Source organism: Pan troglodytes, chromosome 9, assembly GCF_028858775.2.
Source record: "Pan troglodytes isolate AG18354 chromosome 9, NHGRI_mPanTro3-v2.0_pri, whole genome shotgun sequence".
Classification (NCBI taxonomy): Eukaryota; Metazoa; Chordata; class Mammalia; order Primates; family Hominidae; genus Pan; species Pan troglodytes.
In genome coordinates this window covers 96,155,635-96,168,949 of record NC_072407.2, presented here as the reverse complement: position 1 = coordinate 96,168,949, position 13,315 = coordinate 96,155,635, and the positions used below count along the sequence as shown (strand labels likewise).

At 35.6% G+C, this 13,315-nt stretch overlaps 1 protein-coding gene and 1 pseudogene across 1 annotated transcript in view; one reads left to right on the top strand and one right to left on the bottom strand.

The window, feature by feature from the left end:
* HEPHL1 (hephaestin like 1) overlaps positions 1-13,315 on the bottom strand; it is an 86,534-nt gene that overhangs the window by 52,180 nt on the left and 21,039 nt on the right. The gene's annotated exons all lie outside the window — the stretch shown is intronic.
* On the top strand, positions 6,020-6,984 carry LOC737625 (prohibitin 1-like; annotated as a pseudogene).

The following is a 13,315-nucleotide window of genomic DNA, read 5'->3' as shown; positions in this document are numbered from 1 at the left end:
GTTACAGCCCATTCATATTAACTGTAGCTCTGAATTTCCTGATTATATTTAGGTTATATTGTTAGATATAGAGTTAATATATATTAGGTCAATATAATTAGCTTATACTGTTTCATTATCCAGTAAAGGGAAACTTACTAGTTCATTAAGAGAAAGGAACTTTTTGCTAGTACTAGATTCTGAGAGAGTATTTTCAAGAAAATTATTATATATAAATTATTCAGTAATGTAATGAATTATGTCTTCAATGTTTTCAAGAATGGTTTCCAAAAGATGCAAAAACATTCTTTTTAAAACAATTTCTTACATTTTCTCTCAATACGAGGTGAGAATATAATACTCAATAGTATTTTGACAGAATCATTTGTACTCAAAGTTAAATTAATGTAGTTTGCCGCTTTCTCACTTGATACTTATCTAACGTGATAGAGGAACAGGACATAGGAAAAAATCCAGAGAGCTGCCCCTCATCCATTAAATCCAAATGACATTTAAAAAAACTATGTTATCTCAGCAGCATTTGATACTATTGTCAGCTCCCTCCCTCCTTGACTCATATGACATCACATCATACTCTTTGACCACTCTTTTTCAGTCCACTTTTCCAGTTCATTCTCTTGTATCTGCCATTTTTTTGTCAGAAATCCTCAAAGTATAACGCTGGCTTCTTCCTTCCATGCCTTGTGCTTTCTCCTCAGCTGATAGCACTCATCCCCACAGTGCCACCCATCAGCCACACACCAGTGACCCCCATGTTTATCTCCAGCCAGGACCTTACCTCTGCAGTTTACACTGATATTCAACTGTCTGCTTGACATCCCTACTTGTAAATCTCAAGAAGATTGCAAATGCAACCTTTTCCAGGGATCATTAGCTCTCCTCTCCCAAGCTTGGTCCTCAGCCACTGCCACTACTCCCAGTAAAAGGCACTACCAATATTCAGCCACAAGCCAGAAACAAAGGAAGCATTTTTCTTCCTTTTCCTCTCTTTCCATTTCCAAAATACCACAGGGTCCTATCTCCGCTTCTTCTCAAATGCATCCATTTATTTATGTTGATCTCCAACATCACATCCCTAGTCTGAACTACCATCATCTCTCACCTGGTCTTTGTAGTAACCTCCTAGTTGGCTTCCCTTCCTCTAGCCTTTCTAATCCATTTTCCAAGCTACCACAAGAGTGATCTTTTCAAATCTTAAATATAATTCTATTGTTCCCTGTTTAAAATCATTTCATTGCTTCCCATCAGTGTTGGGATGAAGGTCAAATGTGTTTAATATAGATTAGAAGGTCCAGCATGGTCTGGCTCAGGCAATCCTGAACTCCCTGGACTGGGTCAGTTATCTAAAATGCATTCACACTGAGAGAAGGGCAGTAGAGCCACTGGTTAAGCTCACAGCCACTGAAATTAGACTGCCTGGAAAGGAATCTTACCTCCATCACTTGTTAGGTATGCAGCTTGGGCAATTTCCTTCTCTTCTATGACTCTTAGCTTCTTATCTGTTAGGTGGTGATAATCATAAATGCCTACCTCTTAAGAGTTGTTGAGACTTGTAGGATATGATATCTATAAAGCACTTATCACAGTGCCTGGTATATAGTAGCCTTTCAGTAAACTATCTTATTCATTTATAGCATTTGCCTAAGTTTTTAATTATATGTGTGTATATGTAAGTGTATATACACACACACACCATATATATATTTACACACATATATAGTATGTATATGTGTATACATATACACACACATATATATATCATATGTGCGTGTGTGTGTATGTATGATTGCTTCACTAATGTCTCTTTCTCATGTTAGACTGTAAGCTGCATTAAAGCAAATACCAGGCTTCTTTTTGCTCATGATCGTATCTTCAAGATCTACCCCAGTGCGTATATATATATATATATATATATATATATAAAATAAAATATGACTGAGTGGCATTACCCTACACTGCCTTTGTCCAAAGCCCTCTGAATAAAATGCATGGCTTGGAAGATTCTTTTCTATATGGAGAGATTTATATACAGAGGTTCAGGAGTTGAGTGAGAGTGGGTAAGCAGTGGACTTGTCTCGAAGTTTCGATTGAGATCACTTATTTTGAATTGATTATATGATACAAATCAATACAAATAACAATTGTTCTAGAAATTCTTATGTTCACAATTTACTTAATGGGCCTTGTTTTTATTATTATTAGGAGTTATTGAAGGCTATTACTGAAATGAGGAGAGAGAATCCCCAAACAGAGCCTTTGTGCCACCACTCAAGTTGAAGAATATCACTGGGAATAAAAAATAAAGTATAAATATAAAGGAAGACGTGACTTGGAGATAGGTAACTTATTAAGTTGTTCTGAAAGTCATTTTCAAAAGAATTTATTAAGGCTTTTGATCAATGGTGTCATTAACAATATGAAAGTATAAAACACTATTTATTTGCTTATATATGTTCTAGGCTGTGTGAGCTTTTAAAACTTACACAATTTTTTTACCCATCAGATTTGAGAATTTTGAGGATTGATGGGGTCGTGGGAGAATTAAGCTCATTCATAAACAAATGGCAGAGAGTAAAATTTGCAGTTTTTCAGAAGACAGCTTGCCAATTCCTATTCAAAGAAAGTATATACAACCAGCAATTTTATTTGTAATAATGTATTGTACAAACATACTTGAAACTATTTTTCAAATTACATGAACTGGAAGCAACCTAAATAATTATCAGCACTGAACTGATATGTTCATATGGTGGGACATTGCACAATTGTTAAATGCAAGTCTCACTATATGTACTAATATGAGAAAAATCTCCAAGACAAAGTAAAAAGTGAAAAACAGAAAGCATTATAGCATAATCCCTTTTATACAAATGAGCAAGGATATACACATACATACATGCTAATATATGTATAGAAAAAAGTCTGTGAAAAATTCATAGAAATTGTTTAAGATTATTGCCTTTGGAGTGAAAGACAAGTGAGCAGGGCTTTAACTTTTCTTCTTATACCTCTTTACTCTTAAGAACTTCTAACCATGTTCATTTGGCACTTTCTCTTTAATTTTCTATTTTGAACTAATTTAGTGAATATGTAAAGAATCAGATTGTGTGCAATTTTCCTCTTCTTTATACTTTTTTATATTAAAGCAAAAACCAGGCCAGGTGAGGCAGTGACTCACACTTGTAATATGAGCACTTTGAGATGCCAAGGTGTGAGGATTGCTTGAGGCCAGGAGTTTGAGTCTAGTCTAGGCAACATAGCGAGACCCCATCTCTATAGAAATAAAACAAATAAAATAAAAATAAAATTTAAAAAACAATAAAATTTATTTTTAAATAGTCCTAATACTTAAGCACATTTCAGATGTAGGTCAAGAAAGCACTAGTTCATTCTATCATTAAATGAAGGAATGTATATAAGAGGTCTGGCTCAGGCATTAGCATAAAATAGCTGCTCAATTAATATTAGCCCCACCCGCTCAACCCACTTCTAAGTTCCATTCTCTACCCCTCCCCTGGATGATATCTTGGAAGCAACAACTATATATTTACTCTTCTTTGCAACCCAGTATTGTGTCTGGCTCACAGCAAACACTAAGTTGAATTAAGCAGAGACTTCAAGACTTTTAAGCTTACAGCTGTAGCAAAGACAAAACCTTATTAAAGGAGAGCAAAGAAGTCAGCAAATTCTCTTCCCAAAAAAGCAACTATAAAGTTAGACAAAATTGATTTAAAAAAAAACAAACCATTTTGGTATCTAGAAATGGAATAAAAACATATAGCAATGTTTATGCTTGAAACTGCTGAACATCAGCTAAGAGGAGTAGGATTCTACAGCACTGGTTTTCTAACCACTCACAGATCCACTAGCAGAGAATATAAGATTTATTGGCTCAAGATGCTTAGGCACAACTTCTTCAAATCATTTGCTGACCACTGAGCTAAGCAGACATAGGAATGACCTCTCAGAAGCCAGGCTTAAAAATAAAAATAAATAATAAAAAAAGCAGACATCTCAGTGGCCACACACTATAGGAAAGATAATCCACAGATTTAGCCCACAGGTTACTAAACAAAGAAGCAAGCAAAAAAAATAACCTAGAGTTGATGAAGGAATGAGAATCCAGATATGCTACATTATATTCTTAAAAATATCCAGTTTTCAAGAACAACAAAAATTTGAGAAACACAAAGAAACAGGCAAGTGTGATTAATAGTCAGAGAAAAAAAGGCAGCCAGTGGAAACTATCTCTCTATATGTCCTTATAGGTTGAATTTAGCAGAGAAAGACTTCAAAGCAGCTATAATAAATACGTTCAAACAACTAAAAGGAATTATGTGTAAAGGGCTGGAGAAAAGTGGGAAAAACAACTCAATAAATAGAGAATCTTAATAAGCAAATAGAAATATTAAAAAGAATCCAATTGGAATTTTGGCATTGAAAAGTACAATAAATTAAATAAAATACTAGAGGAGCTCAACAATATATTCAAGAAAGCAAAAGAAAGTATCAGTGAACTTAAAGATAGATCAATAGAAATTATCCTATCTGAAAAAGAGAGGTGGGGGAAATAGAAGAAAATGGACAGAACCTCAGAGACCAGTGGGACAATGTATTTACTAACATGTGTATAACAGTTGTCTGCAGAAAGAGGGGAGAACAAAAAGAAAGTGTGGGATAAATATTTGAAGAAATAATGGCCAAAAATTTCCCAAATTTGATGAAAAACATTAACCTACACATCAAAGAATCCTAATGAGCCAAAATTTGATAAATACAAAGAGGTCCACAAATAGATACATCATTGCTAAACTGTGGAAAGAGGAAAGGAAGACAAAAAGATAATATTGAAATCAGATAGACAAAAATGACCTATCACGTACAAGGGAGCATCAACATGATTAATGGTTGACTTCTTATCTGAACATTCAAACCCAGAAGACAATGAGATGATATACCTAAAGTGCCGGGGAGGAAATATTAGCCAAGAATGCTATATCCAGCAAAACGATCCCTCAAAACTAAAGGCAAGATGTTCTAGATAAATAAAGACTGAGTTTGTTACTAGCAGAACTGCCTTACAAGGAATACTAAAGGACAACCAAACTTCATAATAAATGGAAATGACACCAAAGAGTAACTTGAATTCACAGGAAGAAATGAAAAGCACCAGAAATGGGAAATATATGACTTAATATAAAAGGTTCTATAAATATATTTTCCTTTATTTTATTTTTTAAAAGTCATAAAGTAATATAAAGCACCAAGTATATAACAACATATTGCTGGGTTTATTTAGAGAAGGGCATGATAGATAGATAGATAGATAGATAGATAGATAGATAGATAGATAGATATCAATAATAGCACAAAGGAGGGGGAGAGAATGGAGCTTTATGGAGCAAAGCTTCTACATTTTACCGGAATTTAGTTGGTAAATGTAATAAACTAGGGTGCATATTACAATCCCGAGGCAAACCAATAAGAAAATAACTCAATGATATATAGGCTAAAAAATAAACAGAAATTAAAACATTATTCTAAGAAATATTTGTTTAACACAAAAGAAGGCAGTAAAAGAGGACCAGAGGAACAAAAAATACAGAAGACATATAGAAAATAATTAGCAAAATGACAAATATAAATCAAACTAATAAATAATTACATTAACTGTGAATGGTCTAACACCACAATCAAAATGTAGAGATTGTCAAACTGGGGGAAAAAAAGCAAAATTCTATTATATGCTGTTTGTATTGTGTCTTACATTGAAAGACACAAATAAGTTGAAAGTAAAATAATTCAAATAGCAGAAGTAAGAGGCTATATCAATAACAGACAAAATAGATTTTAAGACAAGAAATGCTATTAGAGACAAAGATATTTTGTCGCAATAAAAGGGTCAATATATCAGGAAAATATAACATTATAAATGTATTCATATCTAACAAAAATGCATCAAAATACAGGAAGGAAAAACTGACTTAAAGAACAGAGAATGGAAGTTGGCTGCGAAAGGGTCCAGCAGAAGGAAACATGGCTGCCAAAGTGTTAGAGTCCATTGGCAAGTTTGGCCTGGCCTTAGCTGTTACAGGAGGCATGGTAGGCTCTGCCTTATATTATGTGGATGCTGAGCACAGAGCTAAATCTTTGGCAGATTCCATGGAGTACAGGACATTGCAGTATGGAAAGGAACTCATTTTCTCATCCTATGGGTACAGAAACCAATTATCGCTGACTGCTACTCTTGATCACATAACACACCAGTCATCTCTGGTAGTGAAGATTTACAGAATGTCAAGATCACAGAGCGCATTGTCTTCCAGCCTGTCACTAGCCAGCTTCCTCACATCTTCACCAGCATTGGAGAGGACTATGATGAGCATGTGCTGCTGTACATCACTAAGAGATCCTCATGTTACTGATTGCTTACTTTGATACTGGAGAACTGATCACCCAGAGAGAGCTGGTCTCCAAGCAGGTTAACAACGACCTTACGGAGCAAGCAGCCACCTTTGATCATCCTGGATGATGTGAAAAGATCCTCATGTTACTGATGGCTTACTTTGATGATGGAGAACTGATCACCCAGAGAGAGCTGGTCTCCAGGCAGGTTAGCAACGACCTTGCAGACTAAGTAGCCACCTTTGAGCTCATCTTGGATGATGTGTCCTTGACACATCTGACCTTTGGGAAGGAGTTCACAGAAGTGGTGGGAGTGAAACAGGTGGCTCAGCAGGAATCAGAGAGGGCCAGATTCATGGTGGAAAATCTGAGCAGCAGAAAAAGGTGGCCATCATCTCTGTCAAGGGAGTCTCCAAGGCAGCTGAGCTGAGTGCCAATTCACTGGCCACCACAGGTGATGGCCAGATTGAGCTACACAAGCTGGAAGCTGCAGATGACATTACATACCAGTTCTTATGCTCTCATATCATCACCTACCTTCCGGCAGAGCATTCAGTGCCCCTCCAGCTGCCCCAGTAAGGACCCACCCTGTCTGTACTTCCTCAAGGCAACTGGGCCACAGCCCCAATGATTAACAGTGTCTTCCTTCTGCTCCTACCTGAGAAATCACTGTGAAATTTCATGATTGGCTTAAAGTGAAGAAAATAAAAGTAAAATCACTTCAGATGTCTAATTATCAAATGAAGCTCTTTCTTTCTTCGCATATTCAAAGACTTTTTTATCCACTCCCCTACGAAAAATTCCCAAGTGCCTATGCAGACTGGCTTTAGGTCCCAATTTGAGGTCTACTGTAGCTCCAGCCTAGGTACTGCAATTGGCAGAACTAAGGTAGGGCAATGTGTGTGATGGACTGGAGAGAACAGTTGTCAGCCTGAGTACACATGTAGCCTCCATCCTATCGTTGATTGAAGATTTGAGGGTAAAAGCACATGCAGCTGAATTGAAAAGGTAGGCCTCAATTTTCCCAGCAGTTCCTGCACAGATGAAGCTGAAGAGAGGTGCTGGAGAGGGTCAGAGAGAAAGCGGTCTGTCTCTTACTATAAGGCTGATTCTCTTTAACTGTGTGACCAGTGGAAACAAGTGTGAACTAACTGAGTGCAGATTGAAGAATCTGCTTCTGTTGAAATCGGTAGGCCTGATTGTTGCCCCCCAGGGTCCTAATACCTGGATGGACTTAGATAGTGCAAGAGGAGCCCTAGACTGAGATCTGAGTCCTGTTGAAGACTTCTTTCTACCCTCAATTTTGGTCCCTCTCAAATATCCAATGGAATTCCAACTTGAAGTATTGAATCCTTCTGGGGCTAAACATGCCTGCCAAAGATGTGTACATCCTGTGTTCCTGGCTTCCTTGTTCAGAGACTGCTCTTCTCCAGGGCTCTGTGCCTGTGCTTTGAAAATAGATCTGTATAAACTGTTGTTAATAAATGACACTCAGACCTTCCCCAAAAAAAGAACAAATAGACAACTCAACAATAATTGTTGAAGATTTCAATACTCAACTCTCAATAACTGATAGAACACCTAAACAGAAAATCAGCAAGGATATAGGAGACTTGAACAATACTATGAACCAGTTATACCTAAATGATGTCTCTGGAACATTGCACCCAATGACTGTAGAATATACCCTCTTTACAGAGCACATGGATGATTCTCCAGAATGGAGCACATACTAGGCATAAAATAAGTTTCAATACATTGAAAAGGATTACTATCATACAAAGCATATTTTTCAATCACAATGGAATTAAATTAAATATCTACAGAAAGAAATCTTTGAAATCATCTAAATATTTGGAAATAAAATGATACACTTCTAAGTAACCCACAGGTCAAAGAAGAAATCACAAGGGAAATTGTAAAATATTTTGAACTGAATTAAAATGAAGACAAAAATATCAAAATTTATGAGATACAGGTAAAGCCATGCTTAAAAAGGAAATTTAGATTTTAAGTCATCTATCTCAGAAGTTAAAAAAAACTCTCAAATCAATAACCTAAGCTTTCATCTTAAGAAACTAGAAAAGGAAGAGAAAAACAAACCCAAAGCAAGTAGAAAGAAGAAATAAAGATTGGAACAGAAATCAATGAAAGAGAAAACAGAAAAAAAATACAAAATAGATGAAACCAAAAGTTGGTACTTAGAAAAGATCAACAAAATTGAGACAACTTCATTTAGACTGGCCAAGAGAGAAAGAGAACACTAATTGCCAAAGTCAGGAATGAAAGAGGCAATGTCACTGACCATACAGAAATTAAAAGGATTATAAGGAAATATTATAGGCAACTTTCTGCCAAAATAATAGACAACTGAGATGAAACACACGAATTTCTAGGAAGACACAAGTTACCAAAACTGATTAAAATATAAAAATAAAAAATTGGAATATACCTATAACAAGAAATTGAATTAGTAACTAAAGATCCTCCCTGAAAGTAAATTCAGGTTCAGTGGTTTTATATAAAAATTCTATCAAATACTAAAAAAAAATCCATGCCAATCCTTTACAAAATCTTTCAGAAAACAGAAGAGTGGAGACTTTCCAATTCCTTCTATGAGGCAAGTATTACCTTGACAACAAAATCAGATACAAACATCACAAGAAAACTACAGACCAATATCCTTCATGACTTAAGACACAAAAATTCTTAACAAAATATTAGCAAATTGCATCCATCAGCATATAAAAAGGATTCTACGCCATGGCCAAATGGGATTTATCCCATGATTGCCAGGTTGGCTTAACATCCAAAAATTAGTTAATGCAATATATATCAATATATCTCAATAGATATAGAAAAGCCACATGACCATCTCAATGGATACAGAAAAGTATTGAAAAAAATCCAGTACTTACTTAGTGAAAAACTCTCAACAAACTAGGAATACAAAGGAATTTCCTCCAGTCCCAGCTAAAACAATCAGACAAGAGGAAGAAATAAGGACATCCAAACTGGAAAGGAAAAAGTCAAATTATCCTTATTTGCAGATGATATAATCTTACATTTGGAAAAACCTAACGGCTCCACCAAAAACTATTATAACTTACAAATTTAGTAAAGTTGCAGGATACAAAATCAACATACAAAATCAGTAGCATTTCGATATGCCAACAGTGAATAATCTGAAAAAGAAATCAAGAAAGTAATCCCATTTACAGTAGCTACAAATAAAATTAAATACCTAGAAGTTAACGTAACTAAGGAAATGAAGGATCTTTATAATGAAAACTATAAAACACTGATGAAAGAAATTGAAGAGGACAAAAAAATGGAAAAACATTTCATGTTCATGGATTGGAAGAATCAATATTGTTAAAATGTTCATACTGCCCAAAGCAATCCCTATCAAAATACCAATGACAGTCTTCACAGAGATTGAAAAAACATTCCTAAAATTATATGGAACCACAAAAAAACCAGAATAGCCAAAGCCCTAAGTAAAAAGGACAAAACTGGAGGAATCACATTACCTGACTTCAAATTATACTACAGAGCTATAGTAACCCAAATGGCATGGTACTGGCATAAAAACAGACACACAGACAAATGGAACAGAATAGAGAACCTGGAAATAAATCCATACATCTACAGTGAACTAACTTTTGACAAAGGTGCCAAGAACACACACTGGGGAAAAGACAGTCTCTTCAATAAATGGTACTGGGAAAACTGGATACCCATATGCAGAAGAATAAAACTAGACTCCTATCTCTCACCATAGACAAAAATAAAATAAAATCAAAATGGATTAAAAACTTTAAGACCTTAAACTATAAAACTGCTACAAGAAAATACTGGGCAAACTCTCCAGGACATTAGTCTGGGCAAAGATTTCTTGAGTAATACCCCACAAGCACAGGCAACCAAGGCACAAGTGGACAAATGGGATCACATTAAGTTAAAACACTTCTACACAGCAAAGGAAACAATCAACAAAGTGAAGAGACAATCCATAGAATGGGAGAAAATATTTGCAAACTACCTATCTGGGATTAATAACCAGAATATATAAGGAACACTATAGGAAAAAATCTAATTACCAGATTAAAAAATGGGCAAAAGATCTGAATAGCTATTTCTCAAAAGAAGACATACAAATGGTAAACAGGTGTATGAAAAGGTGCTTAACATTATTGGTCATCAGAGAAATATAAATCAAAACTACAATGTGATATTCTCCCAACCCAGTTAAAATGACTTTTATTCAACAGACAGGCAATAAAACATGCTAGTGAGGATGTGGAGAAAATGGAACCTTTGTACATTGTTGGTGGGAATGTAAATTAGTACAACCACTATGGAGAGCAGTTTGAAATTTCCACAGAAAACTAAAAACAGAGCTATCATGTGATCCAGAAATCCCACTGGTATGGGTACATACCCCATTTTAATGTACCCCCCAAAAAGGAAATCAGATATCTGTACTCCCATGTTTATTGCAGCACTATTCACAGTAGCCAAGATTTGGAAGCAAACTGTGTCAATAAGCAGCCAAATGGATAAAGATGTGATACATATACACAATGGAGTACTATTCAGCCACAAGAAAGAATTTGCAACAATGTGGATGGAACCGGAGGTCATTATGTGAAGTGAAATAAGCCAGGCACAGAAAGACAAACTTCACATGTTCTCACTTGTTTGTGGGAACTAAAAATTAAAACAATTGAACTCATACAGAATAGAAGGATGGATACCAGAAGCCAGGAAGGGTAGTGGAAAGGTGGGAGGAAGTGGGGATGATTAATGGATACAAAAAAACAGTTAAAAAAAATTAATAAGACCTATTATTTGCTAGCACAACAGGGTGACAATAGTCAAAAATAATTTAACTGTGCATTTTAGAATAATGAAAAGAGTATAATTGGATTGTCTGAAACACAAAGGATAAATGCTTGAGGTGATGGATACTCCATGTACTATGATGTTATTATTATGCATTGCATGCTTGTATCAAAATATCTCATGCAACCCATAAACATATACATCTACTATGTTCCCACAAAAATTCAAAATTAAAAAAAAGAAAGAAACTTTCTCAATCTGATAAAAAGCCATCTAGAAAAAAATGTACAGCTAGCCTCATGCCTAACGGAGGAAGACAAAATGCTTTCTTCCTAAGATTGGGAAAAAGGTAAGAATATCTGGTCTCACTACTAATATTACATATTTTCCTAAAGGTTATAGCTGTGTAATAAGTCAAAAGAAAAAACGTAAATGTATACAGACTGGTAAGGAAGAATTAAAACTCTCTTCATTCACAATGGCTTAAGTCCGTATGTAGAAAATTCCAAGAAATCCACTAAACATCTACTAACAAACAAGTTTAGCAAGGAAGTAGAATATAACTTCAACATACAAAAATTAATTCTTTCTATGCACTAGCATCAAACAATCCAAAAATGAAATTAAGAAAACTATTCCATTCATAACATCAACAGAAAAAATAAAATACTTTGGAATAAATTTAACAAAAGAAATGCAAATCTTGTATACTAAAAACTAAAACATTACTGAGAGAAATTAAAGACCTAAATTCCATGTTCATGGATTGAAAGACTCAATATTGGTAAGATGGCCATTTGTTTTTAAATGCACATGGAATTTTCCTACAATTTATCAACCAAATTAACGCAAAGCGACTGCTATCAAAATCCTAGCTGATGTTTTTTGGTAAAAATTGATAAGCTGATCAAATATATATATGGAGGGAAAGAACCTAAACAGCCAAAAAGCCTTGAAAAGAATAACAAAGTTGAAGGATTTATGTGACTCCATTTCAAAACTTACTAGAATTTCACAGTAATCAAGACACTGTGGCATTGGTCCAAGGATAAGTATATAGATCGATGGAGCAGAATTAAGAGCACTGAAATTAACTCCTTATACTTATGGTCATTGATTTTTTTTTTTTTTACTACAGCCTATGATTCATTCATCTTTTATTCTCAGGACCCAGAGTCAATGTCTGGCACCTGGGAGTCAGTGTCTGGCACCTGGTGGGTGCTCAATGAAAGGTTTATTCCTTTGGATAAATGCCCAGTAGTGGGACTGCTGGGTCATATGGGAGTTCTAGTTTTCATTTTTTGAAGAATCTCCACACTGTTTTCCGTAGTGGCTGTACTAATTTACATTGCCACCAAGAGTGTATAAGTATTCTCTTTTCTTTGTGTCTTTGCCAGTATCTGGTTGTTTTTGTTTTTTGGGTTTTGGAGGGGGTACTTTTTGTCTTTTTGATAATAGCCATTTTAGCTGGGGTAAGATGAGATCTCATTGTAGTTCTGATTTGCATTTCCCCAATGATTAGTGATGTTGAGCATTTTTTTAATATACCTGTTGGCCATTTGTATGTCTACTATACCTGTATTAAGTGGGGTTTGTTTTTGTTTTTGTTTTGTTTTGTTTTTTGTTTCTTTTGAGATGGAGTCTTGCTCTGTTGCCCAGGCTGGAGTGCAATGGCATGATCTCGGCTCACTGCAGCCTCCACCTCCCGGGTTCAAGCGACTATCCTGCCTCAGCCTCCCAAGTAGCTGGGGTTATAGGCATGTGCCACAACTCCTGGCTAATTTTTTGTATTTTTAGTAGAGATGGGGTTTTGCCTGTTGGCCAGGCTGGTCTCAAATGCCCGACCTCAGGTGATCCACCCACCTCGGCCTCCCAAAGTGCTGGGATTATAGGCATGAGCCACCATGTCCAGCCAGTATTAAGTGTTATGAATAAACCAACACACTTCTGAAATGGGACAGTCCTGCAGACAGGATAGAGAGAAGGTTTCCTGGGTAAACAACATTTGAAATGTTCTTAATTTAAGGACCTATGAATGTTTTCAGGGACTCTGAGAACCTCT